The sequence below is a fragment of the Molossus molossus genome, unplaced genomic scaffold (genome assembly GCF_014108415.1).
Source record: "Molossus molossus isolate mMolMol1 unplaced genomic scaffold, mMolMol1.p scaffold_m16_p_1, whole genome shotgun sequence".
NCBI classification, from domain to species: Eukaryota; Metazoa; Chordata; class Mammalia; order Chiroptera; family Molossidae; genus Molossus; species Molossus molossus.
In genome coordinates, this window is record NW_023425344.1 from 165,352,174 (window position 1) to 165,374,470 (window position 22,297).

General features: G+C 41.7%; 2 non-coding genes across 2 annotated transcripts; one reads left to right on the forward strand and one right to left on the reverse strand.

The window, feature by feature from the left end:
* The first annotated feature begins 13,088 nt into the window (after positions 1-13,088).
* LOC118621123 lies at positions 13,089-13,195 on the forward strand. The gene has a single exon (XR_004957629.1). It is a non-coding gene; the product is annotated as a U6 spliceosomal RNA (small nuclear RNA).
* Positions 13,196-13,910: 715 nt separating this feature from the next.
* LOC118621138 lies at positions 13,911-14,017 on the reverse strand. Its single transcript, XR_004957632.1, has one exon. It is a non-coding gene; the product is annotated as a U6 spliceosomal RNA (small nuclear RNA).
* Positions 14,018-22,297: the final 8,280 nt, after the last annotated feature.

A 22,297-nucleotide genomic window follows, 5' to 3' on the forward strand; every position in this document is an offset into this window, starting at 1 on the left:
GCTGCACCAGTATGCATTTCTACCAGCAGTGTACTAGAGTCCCCTTTTCTCCACAGCCTTGCCAACACTTGTTGTTTGATGATTTGTTGATGGCGGCCATTCTGACAGGTGTGAGGTGATACCTCATTGTTGTTTTAATTTGCATTTCTCTGATGGTTAGTGACGTTGAGCATTTCTTTATATGTCTCTTAGCCACTTGTATGTCCTGTTTGGAGAGGTATCTATTTAGTTCCTCTGCCCATTTTTTAATTGGGTTCTTTGTTTTCCTTTCGTTGAGTTGTATGAGCACTCTATATATATTGGAAATGAACCCCTTACCTGATATATCATTGGCAGTTATGCTCTCCCATACAGTGTGTTGCATTTCCATTGTGATGATTGTATCTTTTGCTGTGCAGAAGCTTTTGAGTTTGATGTAGTCCCATGTGTTCATTTTTTCCTTTGTTTCTGTTGCCTTAGGTGATGTATCAGTGAAAATTCTGCTCCGTATGATGTCCGAAATTTTGTTGCCTACATTTTCTTCTAGAATTTTTATGGATTCATGAGTCACATTTAAGTCTTTTATCTATTTTGAGTTTATTTTTGTGTATGGTGTAAGTTGATGGTCTAGTTTCATTTTTTTTTTTTTTTGCATGTAGCTGTCCAATTTTCCCAGCACCGTTTATTAAAGAGGCTGTCTTTACTCCACTGTATGCTTTTGCCACCTTTGTCAAATATTAATTGAGCATATTGCCTTGGGTCCATTTCTGAGTTCTCTGTTCTGTTCCATTGGTCTATATGCCCGTTCTTGTGCCAGCACCAGGCTGTTTTGATTACAGTGGCTTTGTGGTAGAACCTGAAAACTGGTAATGTGATCCCCCCAACTTTGTTCTTCTTTTTCAAGATTACTGTGGCAATTCGAGGTCTTTTTTGGTACCATATGAACTTTTGAAGTATTTGTTCTAGTTCTGTGAAGTATGCTTTTGGTATTTTGATGGGGATTGCATTGAATCTATAGATTGCTTTGGGTAATATGGACATTTTAATGATGTTAATTCTTCCAATCCATGAACAGGGTATGTGCTTCCACTTTTTTATATCTTCCTCTATTTATTTTTTCAATGACCTGTAGTTTTCTGTGAATAGGTCCTTTACTTCTTTGGTTAAGTTTATTCATAGGTATCTTAATCTTTTTGCCGCAATGATAAATAGGATTTTTTTTTTTTTTTTAGTTTCTCTTTCTGTGAGTTCATCATTGGTGTATAAGAATGCTATCGATTTCTTGATGTTAATTTTGTATCCTGCTACTTTTTCAAATTGATTTATTAAGTCTAGTAAATTTTTGATGGAGTCTTTTGGGTTTTCAACATATAGTATGATGTCATCTGTGAATAATGACAATTTCACTTCCTTCTTTCCCATTTGTATCCCTTTTAATTTTTCTTCCTGTCTGATTGCTGTGGCTAAGACTACCAGTACTGTGTTTAATAAGAGTGGTGAAAGTGGGCATCCTTGTTGTGTTCCTGTTCTTAAGGGAAATGCTTTTAGTTTTTGCCTACTGAGTATGATGTTGGCTGTAGGTCTTTCATATATGGCTTTATTATGTCAAGATATGATCCCTCTATTCCCAGATTGCTTAGTGTTTTTATCAGAAATGGGTGCTGGATTTTGTTGAATGCTTTTTCAGCATCTATTGATATGATCATATGATTTTTATCTATCCTTTTGTTTATGTGGTATATCACATTTATTGATTTGCAAATATTGTACTAGCCTTGCATCCCTGGGATGAATCCCACTTGGTCATGGTGAATAATTTTTTTTGATGTATTGCTGGATCCGATTTGCTAGTATTTTGTTCAGGATTTTGGCATCTATGTTCATCAGGGATATTGCCCTGTAGTTTTCTGTCTTTGCAGTGTCTCTTCCTGGTTTTGGAATTAGAATTATGCTGGCCTCATAAAACGAGATCGGAAGACTTCCTTTTTCGTGAATTGTTTGAAATAATTTGAGGAGCATGGGTATGGATTCTTCTTTAAATATTTGGTAAAATTCCCCCGTGAAGCCATCTGGGCCTGGGCTTTTGTTTGCTGGGAGAGTCTGAATTACATCTTCCATTTCTATTGTTGTTTTTGGTCTGTTCAAGTTTTCTCTCTCTTCCCAGTTCAGTTTTGGGAGACATTGTTTCTAGAAATTTGTTCCTTTCGCTTAGATTGTTGAATTTGTTGCCGTATAATTGTTCATAGTATCTTTTAACAATCCTTGGTATTTATGTGATGTCAGTTATTATTTCTCCTCTTTCATTTCTGATTTTGTGTATTTGGGTTCTCTCTCTTTGTTTCTTGGTGAGTCTAGCTAAGGGTCGATCAATCTTGTTTATCTTTTCGAAAAACCAGCTCTTTGTTTCATTGATCCTTTGAATTTTTTTGGGGGGTGGGGTCTCTATGTCATTTGTTTCTGCTCTGATCTTTACTATTTCCTTCCTTCTACTTGCTCTGGGGTTTTCTTTCTGTTTGCTTTCTAGTTCTTTAAGTTGTGAGGTTAGATAGTCTATTAGAAATTTTTCTTGGTTCTTAAGGTAGAGCTGTAGTGCTATGAACTTCCCTCTCAGAACTGCTTGTGCTGCATCCCATAGATTTTGTGTTGTGTGTTCATTTTCATTGGTTTCCAGGAAGTTTTTAATTTCTTCCTTGATCTCCATGGTAACCCATTTATTGTTCAATAACATGCTATTTAGTCTCCATGTTTTCAAATGTCTTTGCATGTTCTTGTTGCAATTGATTTCTAGTTTCATGCCATTGTGATCTGAGAAGATGCTTGATATGATTTCAATCTTCTTGAACTTGTAGAGACTAAGTTTGTGCCCTAACATGTGGTCTATCTTTGAGTATGTCCCAAGTGCACTTGAGAAGTATGTGAATTCTGCAGTTTTGTGGTGTAATTCTCTGTACATATCAATTAAATCCATTTTATCTAGCGCTTCATTTAGAGTCTGTGTTTCCTTGTTAAATTTTTGTCTAGAAGATCTATCCAGTGATGTCAGCAAGGTATTGAAATCTCCTGCTATGATTGTATTGCTGTTGATTTCTCCTTTGAAGTTCTCCAAAAGATTATTAATATATGTTGGTGCTCCTAAATTGGGTGCATATATGTTTACCAAGGTTATATCTTCCTGTTGGATAGATCCTTTCAATATTATGCAGTGGCCTTCTTTGTGTCTAGTTATGTCCTTCATTTTGAAATTTACTTTATCCAATATGAGTATTGCTACCCAAGCTTTTTTTGCTTTTCGTTTGCTTGAAAGATTTTTTTCCATCCCTTCAATTTCAACCTATGTGAGTCTTTGGTTGTGAGGTGGGTCTCTTGTAAACAACATATATGTGAGTCATGCTTTCTTCTTCAGTCAGCTACTCTGTGTCTTTTTATAGGAGCATTCAAACTATTCACATTTAAGGTGATAATTGATATTTACTTATTTATTGCAAATTTTGTTTAGTGTGGTTCTATTTTTCTTCCTATTTCTTCTACTAATTACAGCAGTCCTTTCAGCATATCTTGCAGTGCTGGTTTGGTGCTAATGTAGTCCCTTAGCCTTTTTTTGCCTGGAAAACTCTCTATTTGACCTTCTATTTTGAATGATAGCCTTGCTGTGTAGAGTAGTCTTGGATTCAGATCCTTGTTTTTCATGACCTTGATTACTTCATGCCACTCCCTTCTGGCCTGTAGTGTTTCTGTTGAGAAGTCAGCTGAGAGCCTTATGGGGTTTCCTTTGTAGGTAACCTGTTGCTTCTCTCTTGCTGCCTTTAGGATTCTCTCTTTGTCTTTAATTTTTGGCATTTTAATTCCTATGTGTCTTGGTGTGGGCCTGTTTGGGTTCTTCTTACTTGGTGCTCTCTGTACTTCTTGAACTTGAATGCCTTCCTCCTTCACCAAGTTCGGAAAGTTTCCTGTCATTATTTCTTCAAATATATTCTCTAACCCTTGCCTATTTTCTTCCTCTTCGGGGACTCCTATGATGTGAATATTATTACGTTTTCCAGTTGTCCCACTGTTCTCTTAAGCTGTCTTCCTGGTTTTTTAATAGTTTTTTTTCTTTTGGTTTTCTTTTTTTTTATCCTCATCTGAGGACATTTTTCTATTTTTTATTCAGACAGAGTGGGAGAGAGAGAAAGAAACATCAATGTGAAAGGGACACATCGAGTGGTTGCCACCCGCACGACCAACCAGGGCCGGGGACAAACTGCAACTGAGGTACGCGCCCCTAGCAGGAACTGAACCCGGGTCTCTCCAGACCGCAGGCCACGGTCCAACAACAAGTTGAGCCAAACTGGCCACGGCTCCTTTTGTTTTTCTGATTGGTTGATTTTTTCTACCCTGTCTTCTAATTCACTGATCCAGTTCTCAGCTTCCTCTACTCTGCTGGTCAGTCCTTCCAATGTGTTTTTAATTTCTGCTATGTCATTCTTCATTTCCACTTGGTTGGTTTTCAGTGTTTCTATATCTTTACTCATCGTATTGATGTCCTTACTCATGCTTTTGAGCTTCCTCAAGATGATGGCTCTGAACTCTACCTCTGATAATTTTCGTAGCTGCATTTTATTGATCTCCTCTTTGATAGAGTTCTCTTGTTATTTCATTTGGCTTTTGTTTCTTTGTTTCACCATTTTTGCTATCCCAGTAGGTTTTGGAGCCTGCCAAATTTTCCCTGTGGGTTTTGGTGTTCTGCTGTTTGTAGCTCCCTCTACTGGGTTTGGATGAGCCTCGGTGGGCCCACATTAAGCACCACTGTCAAGTCTTACTTTCCTGGGTAGATTTGCAAGCCCAGGAAAGGTTCAGTTATCCTCTAGCTTTTTCCTGATGGCTAGTAGTCTCAGTTACTCAGTGCCTTGGAAAATAGCCTGGTGTTCTGCATAAGAGGATTTCCAGAGGGTGTGATAGATGCTGGTTGTTAATGAGCCTCAATTTGTATTTCTATGCCTCACCTGGCAAAGGCTGAGTCTCTGAAGAAGGGGCGGGGGGGGGCTGCTGCTTTTTTCTACAGCTCTGGGAACTGTCCTTTGTGGCTGCAACTCAGCAAAAACTCTGAGTGCCCTCCAAATCGCGGGTGTCCCCACAGAGTTCCAGCCCAGTCTGCTGTAGCCCGCAGGTGAGTGGCTGTGGCTATTTTAGTGCCCTGTCTTGGCTCTCTGCACTGTTGAGTGGGCCTGGTCTTTATTCCCCAAGGGTGCTGCTCACAGCTAAGACTGCTGCTGTCCGTGGGCTCCCAGCCTGCCACCCTCTCACGCCTCCGCAGATCCTACCAGTGTCCCTAGTTATAAAGTCCTGTCCTACTGCTTTTCTGTTGCTTTTTTCCGAGGATTTGTCTTTATTTTAGTTGTAATTCCCATTTGGTCCTGGGAGATAGTCTACATAGCTTCTATTCACTCTGCCTCCATTATTCACATCCTCTATGCCTATCTTGTGTGCAGCTGGGTCACACAGGCCTTCCTGGTGCCCCAGCACCCTGCAGGTCCCGTGGGTAACTGGATGACACAGTCCCTTTGGTGACCCAGCTCTATGCCTATGTTATGGGCTGCTGGGTCGCACAGGCCTTTCTGGTGCTTCAGCACTCAGCAGGTCCCACGGGTAACTGGATGGCACAGTCCCTGCTGGGTCACACAGGCCTCTCTGGTGCTTCAGCACTCAGCAGGTCCTGCGGGTAACTGGATGGCACAGTCCCTACTTGGTTGCACAGGCCTCTCTGGTGCCCCTGCACCCTGCAGGTCCCATGGGCGGGCAGCTGGATTGCACTAGTATCTCTCGGGTTCAGGCTTCCCACTGCTCTTGTGAACTACTGGACCGCACAGGCCTCTGTGGAGGTCCCGCTGCTGGCGACTGGGGAGTGCTGCTGCCACATGGTACTCAACTCCTGCTCAGCTTTTGTTGTAGTTTTTGGGGATGGGTCTCAGCTGCTGATATGTGCTTCTGTTGCCTGGGGATGGATGTCTGCTCCCCAGCCTCTGTTGCTGGGGGTATATATGGACTCTGATTGGGCTGCTACTATTGGGGGTGGTGCTGGGCTCCGGGCTCTCTGCGGCTTCCCATACCTGCACCTTGGGAACTCCACTACTGTGCACAGGTCTGTGTTGACACAGAGTGTCCACTGGTCTGATGGTGCCAGGTACGCTGGTGGGCTCAGGTTGCTGGACCCTAGCTGCTGCTGCTGCCACTGCCTCCTCCCAGGGAAGACCCAGGATCTTCCAAAATGGTGGGACCTCCCCGAGGTGCAGGGAGAAGTGCCCTGAAGGGCCGCTTACAGTGGTAGCCGGCTGCTCCGTCCTCAGCACAGGAACCTTCTGCTCCGCATCTCTGCACTGCTCAGGTTTGGTTGTCCACTTTCACGTCCACTCACACTCTCTCATACACTCACTCACTCTCTCACACACTCAGCTTCCCTCTGTTCCTGCCCGTCACCATCTTCCTCACATTGATGTTTCTATCTCTCTCCCAAAAATCAATAAAAATATATATATTTTAAAAAGACATATTCCTGTGAAGGAATGACAAGTAGATTGGCAGTCGATGTATCATCAGCAATAATCAATGCCAGAAGAAAATGGAGTAATATCTTCCACATACTGAGAAAATTTTTATCTACTTTAATTCTATACTCAGCTATTAAAATATAATAGACTAAGGGAGCTAACCACCCAGAGACTCTCACTGAAAACAAACAAAAACCTAGAGATCCTTAACCATAAAAATAAAACCTATATTTGTGTTATTTTAGAAGTTGAAATGAAATCCTGGACAATGTGAAGAAGAAAGCTGTGTGGAGTATCTGGAAAAGGGGAGAAAAGGAACAAAGCAATTCTTTTCTTATACAGAAGAAAACAGAAAACCTCAGAGGTGGGGGGCAGGGTAGGGGGATGAGATAAATCAAAGAACAGATACACGTGTAGGCGTAACCAATGGACATAGAAAACAATGCTGGGCAGGGGAGCAGGGGGAGCGGGATAGGGAGGAGGGAGTCTGGGGGGGAAATGGAGAAACATCTGTAACAAATATAAATTAATAAAAAAAGAGAAGAGCCCTGGCCAGTTTGGCTCAGCAGTTAGAGCATCAGCCTGCGGTCCCGAGAGACCCGGGTTCGGTTCCCGCTAAGGGCATGTACCTTGGTTGCAGTTTGTCCCCGGCCCTGGTCGGTCGTGCGGGTGGCAGCCACTCGATGTGTCCCCTTCACGTCGATGTTTCTCTCTCTCTCTCTTCCTCTCTCTCCCTCCCACTCCACCTGAACAAAAAATGTCCTCGGGTGAGGATGAAAAAAAAAAAGAAGAAGAGATACTGAATAAATATAAGCTTTAGAGAAATTTTTTAAAGTAAGTATATATGTTAAAACTACAAGGATAACTACTAAAGTAAAAAAAATACATCATATATATCCCAAGCCAACAAAGGAGAAAAAAAAGGAGGGGGGTATGGCAGAAGTGTCCAGATGTCTACCAAAGATTTGTGTTCCTCTAACATAGTGAGGAATTGTTGCTGGGAATCCCCATCACACCATGAACTACATTTCCCAGACCCATCTTGCTTCTAGGTAAGACTGTGTGACTAGTTCTCATAAACAAAATGTGACCAGTAGTGATATAAATGGCTCTCAGGCTGATGTGGTCAAGAAGCAAGTGTGTAGGTAAGGATAAAAAAAAAAAAGAAGCAAGGGTGACTTTCTTTCCCTTTCTGTGGTGATGTAGGAACCCATATGTTGGGAGTGACAGAGCCAGAAAATGGAAGGAGCCTGGATTCCTGAATGATTGTGTGGGGCAGACCATCCCCTCTGTGTCACTGTCTGGATTTTACATAACAAAGTATATACTTCTATAGTATTAAGTGACTGAGGTTTCTGGGCTCACCTGTAACCTCGGCTAGCACTGCCCTAAGTCATACAGATGGTAAACAGAAAACAAAAAATAAGATGGTAGAAATAAGTTGAGCTATTTTATCAATCACAAAAGTGTTCATGGATTAAGCCCAGTGGTAGACAAACTATGCCTGGCAAATCTGGCCATGCACATTCATTTATGTATTGTCAGTGGCTATTTATGAGTAATTATGTGAGAGACTGGGCTGGCCCACAGGACCAAAAATATTAACTGTCTCATCCTTTATAAGAAAGGTTGCTAACCCCTGGATTAAACCCACTTGTTAAAACATGGGGTAAGAGAATGGGTCTACTTTTTGAAGAAATGTAAACAGTGATATTCACAAGAAAACTTTTTAAAATGACTCCAAAGGTTTAAAACTATATGAATAAAGATATGGCTAGCAAATATTAACAAAAAGAAAGCATACTTAGTAAGAGTAGTATCTTGCTATGTTAAGGCAGCGGCATTAACAGAGATAAAGAATTACACCATATATTTGGCTCAGCGGTTAGAGCGTCGGCCTGCGGTCTGGAGAGACCCGAGTTCGGTTCCCGCTAAGGGCGCGTACCTCGGTTGCAGTTTGTCCCGGGCCCTGGTCGGTTGTGTGGGTGGCAGCCACTCGATGTGTCCCTTTCACGTCGATGTTTCTCTCTCTCTCTGTTCCTCTCTCGCCCTCCCACTCTACCTGAACAAAAAAATGGAAAAATGTCCTCGGGTGAGGATAAAAAAAAAAAAAAAAAAAAGATAGAAACATCCTGAGAAGATATAACAATCCTGAACTTGTAAGCACCTAATTATATAAAGCAAAAGTGAAAACTTTTGCAGAACTAAAAATACAAAGGTACGTTTTACCACATATCTTTCAGAAACTGATAAATCAAGGCAATAAATTTTAGTTATATTTAAAAAGGAGCAATTAGGAGATGGGAAAGCTATGACTCCTGGTGGAAAATGTGTGGGGTTTGCAGAACCACCTGAAGAATTTTTTAAAATAACACATAATGCCCATCTCACCCAGAAAGGAGCAAAGGGAGAAGTCCTTTGAGAACTGATTTAGTACACCTCTGTTATTGTCAGAAACAGGAGTATCCCTTAGGAGGGTTATGCTGTGGTGAAAAGAGGCTGGGAATCGTCTTTCTCAAGGTGGTAGACAGTGGACAACCTCAGTAATAAGTGCTCTGAAAAGAAATGTTTATTCATCAAGTACTTAAAGCATTTCCAATGTGAACTTCTTAGCTACCAGAGACATCAAAGAACTGGAATAAAAAAAACAAAAGATTTGCTATGATAATGACTAATTATCTCTCCTGAATTTCTGGATAATCGTTTCTAATTTTCAAAACATGTCTGAGCTTTGTCTTAATAGATTCACTTTAACTACATATACAATTGCTCAGGCCAGGACATATTTTTTTACCTAAAATTTTGGCTGTCTGTCTTCAGAAAAATTTTACCAAAAACATATTAAAAGGTACTTCCTCTAAAAGTTTAAGGTCAAAGTTCATTGAATAAAAGAAATCTAATCTAATCTAAGAAAACCACCAAAGGGCCCAGCTGGTGTGGTTCAGCTGATTGAGCGGCATCCTGTGGACTGAGGCCCGGTTGGATTCACATTCAGGGTACATGCCCAGGTTTTGGGATCAATTCCCCGGTTGGAGGCGTGCAGGAGGCAGCCTATCCATATCTCTCTCACATCAATGTTTCTACCTCTCTCTCCCTTCCTCTCTCTCTAAAAAATCAATAAAAAACATATTTTAAGAAAGGAAAACCACAAAGGGAAGTTTAACTCTGATAAAATAGAATAATGTAAGTCCTCATCTAATCAGTCCATCAATCCACTTGGTTTCCTCTCTAGTCCTTGCCTGCGGAAAGGGATTTAGAAAAACCTAATCAAGCCTTGGCCTAGTCTAGTCCTTGGGCTCAGCGGTTACAGTGTCGGCCTGCGGACCAGAGAGTCCTGGGTTCAGTTCCCCTTAAGGGCACGTACCTTGGTTGCAGTTTGTCCCTGGCCCTGGTTGGCGTTGTGTGGGTGGCAGCCCGTCCATGTGTCGATGTGTCTCTCTCATGTAGATGTTTCTCTCTCTCTCTTCCTCCCTCTCTCCCTCCCGCTCTATCTAAAGATAAATGCAAAAATGTCCTCGGGTGAGAATAAAAAAAAAAATTTAGAATAATGTAGTCAACATATCTAAACTCCCCATTAACAAAGTAGTTCTATGTCCACAAAAGTTTATAATGAATACATTTTGAAAATATATATTCAAAGGCAAGAATAAAGAAATTGGGTTTAAGCAATGGACTGGAGGCACTTGTTCAGATACTAAAAAAATGCAAAATTTTGAAGGAATGAGGAGCATAGTTGTGGAGGCACTTGTTCAGATACTAAAAAATGCAAAATTTTGAAGGAATGAGGAGCATAGTTTATAGAAAACATGAAATACTAGGGAGAGAAGTTCAGTTCTGATGTGAGAGACCAGAAATCATTCCTTTTTCTTAAATGGGTGAGTGACATGGTGAAAATGATGGTTGTACAAAATGAGAGTCAACTATGTCAAAAAAGGATTCGAGCAGGAAGAAAGAAGCTAGAAGACTTTTGGATAGTTCGGGTGTGAGTTGGTGAGGGTGGGGATTTTAGAGGGGTGGCCATGGGGTGGCTATGGGACTGAGGTGTAATAGGAATGAAGACTGGGGAGGAAGAGCCATCTAGACTTGGCGAATGACTAGATGAGAGACAAAAAGAAGGAAGGAGGAGGAAGATGAAAGTACAAAGACTACTACACTGATTACATTTATAAAACTTGGGTCCAGGCATTACGACAGGGAAGAGAAACCTATATCTATTCTGGAAATTTAGTTTTAGGATCATTGAATTCAAGATAAAAGATAAAAATCAGGCCAGCAGTTGGAGAACACAGTAGTTCTCAAAGAGCAGCCTACAGACCTCTGCATCAGTAGCCCCAGGTTGCCTATTAAAATGCAGATTCCAGGGCTCCTCTACAAACCAACTGAATCACAAAAGCATGATCCCAGGAATCTGGATTAAATTAGTTTGGAGGAGGTAAGTGCTGAGCACACCGGAGGGTATTCTCCACAGAACCAGAGATGTGATATGCACACTCTATAGATCAAACCTCAAGTGGCTGAGCTTACCCAAAGTTACTGAAGAGGAAACCAGGTTCCGAGCACTAAGACTTGAGGGTTGGGGGGAGTTTCAACAGTGATGGGTCATAGACAAAGAGGAGACAATGTAGGATACAGAAAAAAAGTAGTTTGTGAGCTTAGCATGAATCAGAATTATACATGATCACAACGATGGGGAAGTTTCTGGTGAAAATACTGTTGGGTGCTTGAATTTTTTTTGTGTGTGTTCTTTCGGAAGTCCTAGATAATTGTGCCATTGGGACTCTTACAGCTGCTGATAGCATCCTAGACAAAACCAGTAGACCAACAGTAGATACAAAGTAGATACAAGTAGTATGATTTATAAGTGTTAACGTCCCCAAAGTGACAACAGATATTATCTCTCTCGTTTTCATCATGTATTTAACAAATAAGGATGACCCAACATACATAGTAACGTTGGGGTTAAAAAAAAGATTAGGAAATGCTAAACAGGTAGATGGATTATATTTTAAACCTTTTTCAGGGGAGAGGATAATTGGCCCCAAGTGTGCTTTTCCTCACAGGAACATTGCTTCCTTTCCATTGTTTTTATTCTTTTCTTTTTCTTTATCGATTTTAAAGAGAGAGGAAGTGAGAGGAAGAAACATCACTGAGAGAGAACATTGCTTGGCCATCTCCTCACTGGGGATCAGGCCACAACCTGGGCATGTGCCCTGACTGGGAATAGAACCAGCAACCTCTTGGTGCATGGGTCCACACACAACCACGGAGCCATACCAACCAGACTATTAATTTACTTTTGTTACAGATGTTTCTCCTTTTTCCCCATTAACACCCTCCTCCCCATCCGCTCCCCCCTCCCCCCAGCATTGTTGTCTATATCCATGGTTACGCATACATGCATATAAATTCTGTGGTTTATCTCTTCCCCCATCCCCACCCCCTCTTCTGAAGTTTGTCAGTCCGTACCCTACTTTTATGTCACTGGGTATATTTTGTCCAAGGGTATTGTTTTGTTAATTGTATTCCACATATAAGTGAGATCATGTGGTATTTGTCTTTCTCTGATTGGCTTGTTTGACAGAGTGCAATTCTTTCCAGATCCCTCCATCTCCTTGCAAAGGATAAGAGATCTTTCTTTCTTACAGCTGCATAATATTCCATGTGTATATGTACCACAGCTTTTTTATCCACTCATCTATTGATGGACACTTGGGCTGTTTCCAGATCTCAGTGATTGTAAATATTGCTGCTATGAACATAGGGGTGCATATATTCTTCCTGATTGGCCACGTAGATGTGAAGTTTCTAGGACCACGGAGGAGGGAGCAGTTGAAGGACATCACTGGAAGAAACGGCGCAATGCAGGTTTCATAGGGCAGATGCCCGGTCCCCGCACCAGGTCCGGGCCTGAAGGGAAATGAGAGAATGAGAGACCTCGAAGACCAGGTAACCAAATACAATGTGGGACACGGGACTTCGCTGGGACCCTCGACACACCCACAATAAAAGGCATCTTTGAAACAATCAAGGAAATTTGAACGCACAATTAAAACTAGGTGATATTCGGGGATTCGCTGAACTTTTCGTGCGTGATAACTGACAGCTGAGTAATTTTCGTTTTTTTAAAGACACTCATCGGAGGAAACGACTTGCTTTAAAAGTACAGCGTTGTCCTGGCCCAGCCCGCCCCGCACCACGGATGCCTCAAGGACCGAGTCTCTCCCCTTCGCCGGGCCCTGGACAGTGAGGTCCGCGGAGACTCGGGCCGTGCTCGCCGCTCCCGTCATGCTCCGCGGACCCAGCGCGAAGGCCTGAGGACTCACAGCCCCGCCTCGAGCCCGCTACCGGCTTCTTACCCAAGGTGCCCCGGGAGGTCATTTGCATGTGGCACTCGACAGGTAAACTCAGAGGTCATTCGCAGCCTGGGATCCTAGCAACCAAAGTGTGAACATCTTGAGGGAAAGGCAGTGCATGAAGTTTCGCACATCCTTCAGAGGTCGCCGCGAAGGCACGCAATTTGATCACCATACCTGAAAGAGGACAAAGTCTTGAGACCTTAAATACTCTGTTGGCGGAAAGTTTGCCGTGCTCGCTTCGGCAGCACATATACTAAAATTGGAACGATACAGAGAAGATTAGCATGGCCCCTGCGCAAGGATGACACGCAAATTCGTGAAGCGTTCCATATTTTGTTTGGGGCTTGGAGAAAGTATGAGTCAAAACAATGTGTGGTGCGACTTTTTCCACTATAAAGATATTGGTGTAAAGCGGTCTGTGAAACCACAACGATGCAATTGTGCCTGAGGTATTGTATTGGTGCTGTGTTAACTTTCATTTCCTTCATAATCCGCAAACGTTTTGACATTCACTTATTTATGGTTTTGTCTCCCCCAACAACACAAACTCCACAGATCCAGGTGGGTCGGTTATTGTTCTCCAGAAGACTGCCTGGCACATACATTGCTCGGTGAACCCTTTACCGTCATTTCTGAATTACTGGGTTAGTCAATTATTGCTACAAAAATGAATCCTTACTGACAGAAGTAAGCAACCTTCGTGCTCTCGTGTCTGCTTTGTGACATTGTCCAGCCGCTTTAGACCTAAATGCGTACACCCCGTCTCAGACTGCGAGCTGTACCTAGGCTGTTGGCAGGTGCCTGTGGACCCTAGAGTTCCAGGATCCATAGAAACCTGTGTGGAAGGAGCAAGCCCATTTGGACCTGCTTTCACAACTATTTCTGAGACCGGTTTTGTATGCCTGTTTTCGTCTGGCCTTGAAGGAGCACTCAGAAATGCCTGCTTGCCTAAACGGACGCATTCTGTGATGGGAAACGTGATCAAAAAGTTCATTGCACAAACCAATTGAATCAAAAACAAGCAATGGATGCAGATAGCCGAACCGCTTGACAAAATATGGAACGCTTCACGAATTTGCGTGTCATCCTTGAGCAGGGGCCATGCTAATCTTCTCTGTATCGTTCCAATTTTAGTATATGTGCTGCCGAAGCGAGCACGACAAACTTTCCGCCAACAGAGTATTTAAGGTCTCAAGACTTTGTCCTCTTTCAGGTATGGTGATCAAATTGCGTGCCTTCGCGGCGACCTCTGAAGGATGTGCGAAACTTCATGCACTGCCTTTCCCTCAAGATGTTCACACTTTGGTTGCTAGGATCCCAGGCTGCGAATGACCTCTGAGTTTACCTGTCGAGTGCCACATGCAAATGACCTCCCGGGGCACCTTGGGTAAGAAGCCGGTAGCGGGCTCGAGGCGGGGCTGTGAGTCCTCAGGCCTTCGTGCTGGGTCCGCGGAGCATGACGGGAGCGGCGAGCACGGCCCGAGTCTCCGCGGACCTCACTGTCCAGGGCCCGGCGAAGGGGAGAGACGCGGTCCTTGAGGCATCCGTGGTGCGGGGCGGGCTGGGCCAGGACAACGCTGTACTTTTAAAGCAAGTCGTTTCCTCCGATGAGTGTCTTTAAAAAAACGAAAATTACTCAGCTGTCAGTTATCACGCACGAAAAGTTCAGCGAATCCCCGAATATCACCTAGTTTTAATTGTGCGTTCAAATTTCCTTGATTGTTTCAAAGATGCCTTTTATTGTTGGTGTGTCGAGGGTCCCAGCGAAGTCCCGTGTCCCACATTGTATTTGGTTACCTGGTCTTCTAGGTCTCTCATTCTCTCATTTCCCTTCAGGCCCGGACCTGGTGCGGGGACCGGGCATCTGCCCTATGAAACCTGCATTGCGCCGTTTCTTCCAGTGATGTCCTTCAACTTCTCCCTCCTCCGTGGTCCTAGAAACTTCGTATCTACGTGGCCAGTCAGAACCGGGTTGACTGTTTAAGCCCGCGCGGGCCGTCGGCGGGCGAGGACTTCATACTGCACCCCAGCTCGGCGCTGGCGCGGTCGGCTGAACCAGGGGTTCAGGTGAGGTCAACACCGTGACCCCTGCATTTCACAGCGTCTCCTCCGCCGTTCTCTCGGCGACGTTCGAACCCACCGGCGGGCGATGCAGGCGGAGCTGCTGTTCGGTCGGTTGGCTTTGAACTCTCGGCTCCCGCGCAGTCACCACGGGCCCCCGGGCGGAGAACCGAGGAAACACCACCAGGAGGAGCGGCGAGGGGAGCGTGGCCTGAGCTTCTGGGTCCTTGTTCCATTCCAGTTTGGTTACATGAGCTAACATCTGTCTCCCCGACGTCGGTCTCCCCGACATCTGTCTCCCTGACATCGGTCTCCCCGACATCTGTCTCCCCGACACCGGTCTCCCCGACGTCGGTCTCCCCGACACCGGTCTCCCCGACGTCGGTCTCCCCGACGTCGGTCTCCCTGACATCTGTCTCCCCGTCGTCGGTCTCCCCGACATCGTCGGTCTCCCTGACGTCGGTCTCCCTACGCCGAGAGCTGCTTCTGGAGCCGCTGAACGCTGGCCCGACGACTGCGTCTCCACGGCTCTCACGGCGGCTGTCCTTGAGCTACACCGATTTGTGTACCATCCGTTGGATAAGGAAATAGCTCCACGGACCCTCGTCTCTGAATATAGGCTGATGTTTCTTTCCTGGATATTTTCTGTCAGGCTGTCCATTAATTGAAAGCCTCATCCAGTCGGACAATGTGCTGGAGACAGTACAATGTAACATCTTAGATTTCCTTACTCTGTTTTCTCTTGACTGTTACACAGTTGTCTTCCCCCCCCCCCCAAAACTCTTGTGTTCCTCTACAGTCTTTTCCTCCTATTTCTTCTTGCCCAAACCCGCACAACCCCCATGTAGATTGCATACTTCACTAACTGAACACATTTACCCATTTCACTTTATAGCCTTTGTAATTATGCTCATGTCTTCACACTACACATTTGCAACAGTAAAACACCATTGGCTTCTGCTAAACTAAACAATATTTAAGATTACATATTTGCATTTTGACAAAAACAATTCTTGCTCTTATCACTGCTTAAGTATATGCAAATCGCCACTCACTTTTTAGAGGGAGATCGATTATCAAATCTTTTCGAAGTCATGTAGGAGAGTTACAAATTAGTTGGCTTTTCAGTTAATCTTTTGTATCCTGAGTTAAGATTTGACTCAAATGAGAAGTCTTAATAGGCATTGTTAACAAATTGACTTTAGGAGACATTGATTAAAAGGATTTTCTTAGCTTATCTGATATTTTTAACAACAACAACAACAACAACAAAGTTATTTTTATATTTTGGAACATTTGGACCCTATTACCAATAAATGTTGTCATAATAATTCCAACTACTTACATTAGCAGTGGAATAATACAATTATCTGTTTTTTCTTAGTGTGTAGTAATTTTCCAGGGCAGCATTGGCACTGGTCCTACCATCTTTTGGGCTAAATCCGTTGCTCATTATATTGCACCTTGTAGTATTACTGGTCATACTATTTGCAATATGTTACAAAGAAAAGCCTGCCATTCTACAACCACATTTCTGAGTTCTGCTCATTTGACTGCAGCAACAGAATAGCACACACTGATAGGTGGGACATCTACTTTATTCTTTCTCTTTTTAAAAAATTCACATAAAAGGAACATTCAATGATATGACTCAGTTGAAACAGGCAAAAATAACAAGTCATTTCCTCTTCAGGAATTTTGCTCTAATTAAAAAGAAGAAGAAACTTAACCGAAATCCTTACATCCACTTGAAGAGGGAGCAGATGAGTCCCTTAGAACCACAGTATCAATGACCAGCTTTACCTGGTATGAAACTGGTGAACTACAGCTGGTGAACAAAAGTTACAACTGGGCTGCAGGTTGTAATCACCAGGAAAGTTTTAAAAAAATACCAGTGCCCAAGCCCACCCAGAGAGTTCCAACATACTTGTTCTCTCTTTCCCTGTCTCTCTCCACTGTGAGCTCTCAGTGTTCACAGATCCGCTTCAGGCTTGTCAGCACCCTTCTTTCTTCCCTCTTGGGTCCTGTTTTTTCCATGAGACGCACTGTTCATTAGATTAATGATTAATCAATTAATGATTTGGAGCTTATCTGAATTCCCCCCCCCCCCAAGCCCCTTCCTTTGCTATTCCCTTCCTTTTATAGCCATAACTCCTTCCCTCATGTTGCACCCATCAACTCCCCAGGACTTCTAAATGTCCCACCTAGAAAGAACTCCAAAGATCTTTCAAAACTCACCAGTGCTGGGTTTTATCTCTTCAGGGCTCTGCTAGGTACTTATAAACTAAAATATGTTAGAGCCCTGTTTTCTAAACTTGCCTGGTTGATTTCCCTCTGCCACTGTAGAAGAAACTAGTTTTGCTTCTATTCGCATGTTCCTTTCAACATTCCTTTACTCTTTACTCCATATATATTTGTGATTTTCTATTTCACCTTGGAGCTGATTACATCTACCTTGCTCCTTCGCTGATTAATACATTCATTAATATCTTTAACACATGCAATTGTTTTATATCTGTATGAGAGGCATGATGTTTACTTTTTTTATTTGTCATAGTTTGGAGGTTCACCTAACAAAACCAGTTATACATTTCACCAGAGAAGTGCAGCTCATTGGCTGCTTAAAGCTGAGACATCTGTTTTTGGCTCTCAAAATGACAATAGAACTTTGCTGTCTGTCTGCTTTTCTAATTTTCATATTGTTCTCTGTTAATTTTGTGATTTGTCTTTGTTTTGTTTACAGCAATAAGTCATTGCCCACTGTTGATAGCAATGATTGGGTATTTAGTGTTATGGTCTGACCATTTCATGGAGCTCTGTGATTGGGTTAATGATTTTTAGAGATCTGGACTCTCTTGGGTGAGAGACAACAGAGAAACTAGTTGCTTGTTTGCCTGTTCATCTATTTGGGTTCATATCAATTAAAAAGTTGTGTGCCACCAAGGAGAAGAAGAGCTCTTTGATATCTGAACCAGTACATTTGTTGTGCTTCTCTGTCTACTCTTGGCTTATGACTGAAATTTTAGAATTGAAGCTATAAACTCCATGTCTGTATGTCTGTAATTTAGAAAGTTGTTTACCTGTCATTGTATGAATGTCTAATGTCTTCCTAAATCCCGATGGTATTCATAAATTCGATCATAAAATCTACTAAATTAGAGGAATCCTGTTCTATTTGGCTTATGAGATATATAAGTACTTATATAAATATAATATTTCTGTAATTTTCAGAAAATGAGGAATTGGAACTTCTAAGATATAAAATGTCTTAGGAACCAGCTCAGAAACATTTTAAAATTTTATGTTCTCATCATTTAGGTAAGTCTTGAACATCTAGACTAGTTGCATTATTTCGTTTAATGAAAACAGCTCTGTCTTCTCTGATTTATCAGTGTTATTATATAATACAAGTGTGCATTTTTTTTTTATTCTCACCTGAGGACATTTTTCCTTTTTTTTTTTGTTTTTGTTTAGTTGGAGTGGGAGGGGGAGGGGGGGAGGGAGAGAGGGAGGGATGGGGAGAGAGAGAGAGAGAGGGGCACACACACACATCTATGTGAAAGGGACACATTGAGTGGCTGCCACCTGCACGGCCCTGACCCTACCAGGGCCTGGGACAAACTGCAACCGAGGTACATGAGGGAACCAAACCCGGGTCTCTCAGGACCGCAGGTCGACGCTCTAACCACTGAGCCAAACCGGCCAGGGCTCAAGTATGCCTTTTTATTATACTTGTGTATGGTTTTCTAAACTTACACAAGCTTACTGACCAAATAAACTAGTATTACTTCTACTTAATGCTTGCTTATGAAAAATGTAAATTTGTGTTTAACCAAATTGCATCTTTATTCTGATAAACTTTATTTCATTAGCAATTATGTTCTGTAGTATTTCAGCTTATTTAAAAATCTTGGATTGGTATTAAATTTCATTAATTAATGGGACAATCATTGGATTCTTAGATCATTTCTAATTAAGATCTAATACTAAAGTATGATTTTAACTTTGTATACCTTTGCTTCTTATTTTAATATACTATAGAAAATATATACTATATTTTTAGGTCTTGTTAATGAACATGTTCATTTTTGCCACTTTGAGAGGTTGTATATGGCATATTAGCAACTGTAGAAAGCTGTGTTATATGAATTCATGAGCTCTGGTAGTCTGATAAAACACTAGGGTGTGACAGTTCACATTATGTACCCCCCAGTTTTCTCTCAAAAATAGAAGTTACTTTGGTTAAAATTATAATTATTATAAATGATTGAAGACTACACTGAGAAGTATTAGTTTTAGAGAAATATAACTGTGCACATGGTTCTGTTTCTTCAAAGAAAAGACTAGTTTTGTCCTAAAGTAGCAGCATGAAATTTTTCATAATAATACCTTATTTTTCTTTTAATCTCTCTAGTATCTATAATTAGGTCTCCTCTTTCATTCCTGATATTGATAATTTGTATTTCTTCTCATGTTTTTGAACTGTCTGGCTAGAATTTTATCAATTTTATTTTTTTTTGCAAAAGAACAGTTTTGGTTTTATTTTTTTTCCCTATTATTTGTTTATTCCTGTGTCACTGATTCCTCCTCTTCTTTCCTACCTTCTCTTTACTTTAATTTACTCTTCTTTCTCTAGTTTGTTATAGTGGAAATTTAGAGGATTAATTTTAGACCTTTTTTTTTTTTTTTTTTCTATTAGGAGCATTTAAAGCCATAAATTTGCCTCCAGGTAATTTTTGCTCCTTTAGCTATATCCTTCAAATTTTAATGTACTGTGTTTATATTTTCTTTTTGCTCAAAATATGTACTTTCCCTTTTACTCTTCTTTCTCTTTGTCACGTGGATTATTTAGATGCTTACATTTAGTTTCCAAATATTTGGGGGACTTTCTAGGCATCTTTGTGTTTCTTTTCTAATTTAATTCCATTGTGGTATGAGTTCAATTATTTTAAATTTATTGAGACTTGTTTTATTGCTCAGATGTGATGTGGCTAGTGGGTGTTCCATGTGCACAGAAATAGAATGTGCAGTTGTTGGATGGAATGCTCTATAATGTTAATTGGTCAAGTTAGTTAAAATATTGTTCAAATCATGAATATTCTTACTGAGTTTTTTGTACTTCTTGAATCCATTATTGAGAGAGGGTTGTTGACATCTCCACCTAAATTAGGGGAGTTCTGTTTGGTCTTTCAGTTCCAAATTTATGCTTCATGTATCTGATGCTCTGTTGTTAGGTGCATACACATCTAGGATTGTGATGTCTTCTTGAGGAATTGATCCCATTATTATTATGAAATTTTTTCAACTATCACAACTACTAAATTAATCCAGTAGGCTTTTGATGGTTTATAAAAACATTTAAAATAGAAACACATCTTGTGCTTTGCCAGAGCCACATCCTTTTACCCTGCTTCATGTTTCCTCCCATGGCAACTATCTCCACCACATAATTTATTTGTTTGTTTGTTTTCTATCTCCCCACACTAGAAGAAAACTTCCAAGGAGTAAGACTTCATCTGTTCTGTTCACTGCTATATCCCAACTACCCGTCACAAAGTCTGACCTCAACAAATACTTTCTGAATGAACTAATGCATAAAAAAGCTACAAGAACTGTAAGAACATAATATTTCCACTATTTTACTCTATTATACTGTCATAAGATCATCTCTGCTCACACTGCGGCTGTGCTAGAAATAACTTCTCAACTCAGCGTGCTCTCCTATAGCCTTCAGCGCAACTAGTGCCACCAAACCATGTTGCCATAGGCTCTGAGGTTCTCAGGAAGATGTTGAGACAATTCTTTTTTTAAAAAATATTAATTTACTGATTGATTTGAGAGAGAGAATTATTTGTTTCAACCTGCTCTTTGTATTTCAGCCATGTCTGTTCTAGCTAGATTTAGTCCTGGATCATTCCAGAATGGTGACTTTGAGGTACAGACACTAATACCCTGGTCCCTCTCTCTTGACCCCTATTATTTGAGTCCTTCAGGAGACCTTTCAGGCCCCTATGTAAGACTGACTCTTTGGGCAGCCTCACTGCTTCTAGGAGTGGCCCTGTGTATTTCTAGATTGTAAGGTAAGTAGAAGTTTGGTTCTTATGCCTGGACCCCAGCTGCATAAAGCATTTACATTTCACTGTGGTTTCACTTCCTCCACCAGCTCTGTTCATTCCCACAGCTGAAGGTTTTTGCCTCCCTAGAAAATGTAAGCTTCAAGTCCACCAGAGAAACAGGCTACCCACATTGAAATATTTGATAATGTATACTGCAAATAACACACCTATGAATCAAATCTTCCTCTTAGTTTTATTTCTGAAGGGGAAAAACATCTCTCTTTTAAATTAATTATGTGTTTTGGGTATCCTGGGTAGAACCCTAGTTCATGTGGTCAGAATTCAAATCCCAGCTCTACCTCTTGGACAAGCCACACTCTCTTGTGAAACAGGGATGATAAGAACAGTCTGCCCTGCTTGCTTTTGAGGGTTGACAGAGGATGTGTGAGAAATGCTTGGGAAAGTACTTTGTGCATTGCGGAGCTCTGCAGGTGTGTAAATAGCTGTTGTTGCCATGACAAGCTATTTTAGCTTTAAGTTTTGCAGTGACTGCCTATATTTACTCATTAATTCAAGAAGAACATTTGGTTTCTTGCATCAGAGGCCTCCACTATATCCTGAAGAGCATCTACCTACAACTCTTACACTGGGAAGAATACAACCCAGTAGCCATTGGCTGTTACCTTGGAAACTAGAAGCATTTAAAAACACTATAAAGGCACCCTGGCCCGTTTGGTTCAGCATTTGGAGCCTTGGCCTGTGGACCAATGGGTTTGATTGTGCTCAGGGGCAGGTACCTGGGTTGGGGTTTGGCCCTGGCCCTGGTCGGGTTGTACGAGGCAACATTCTCTCTCTCTTTCTCTCTCTCTCTCTCCTCCCCTCCCACTCTATCTGATAATAAATGGAAAAATTTCCTCAGGTGAGATTTAAAAAATAAATAAAAAAAGAAGAACACTAGAAAGAAAACATGTAACTGGGAGGAAAAACACTCTTAGGGCGAATCACCCACTCCACCCCCCACAAAAGGTTTAAAATATTAGGCACCTACCTGTTTAAACATTTCCTAATCATTTTTTTTAAACCCCAGTGTTACTATGTATATTGGGTCATCCTTATTTGTTAAATATATGATGAAAACGAGAGAGATAATATCTGTTGTCACTTTGGGGACGTTAACACTTACAAGTCATACTACTTGTATCTACTTTGTATCTACTGTTGGTCTACTGGTTTTGTCTAGGATGCTATCAGCAGCTGTAAGAGTCCCAATGGCACAATTATCTAGGACTTCCGAAAGAACACACAAAAAATTCAAGCACCC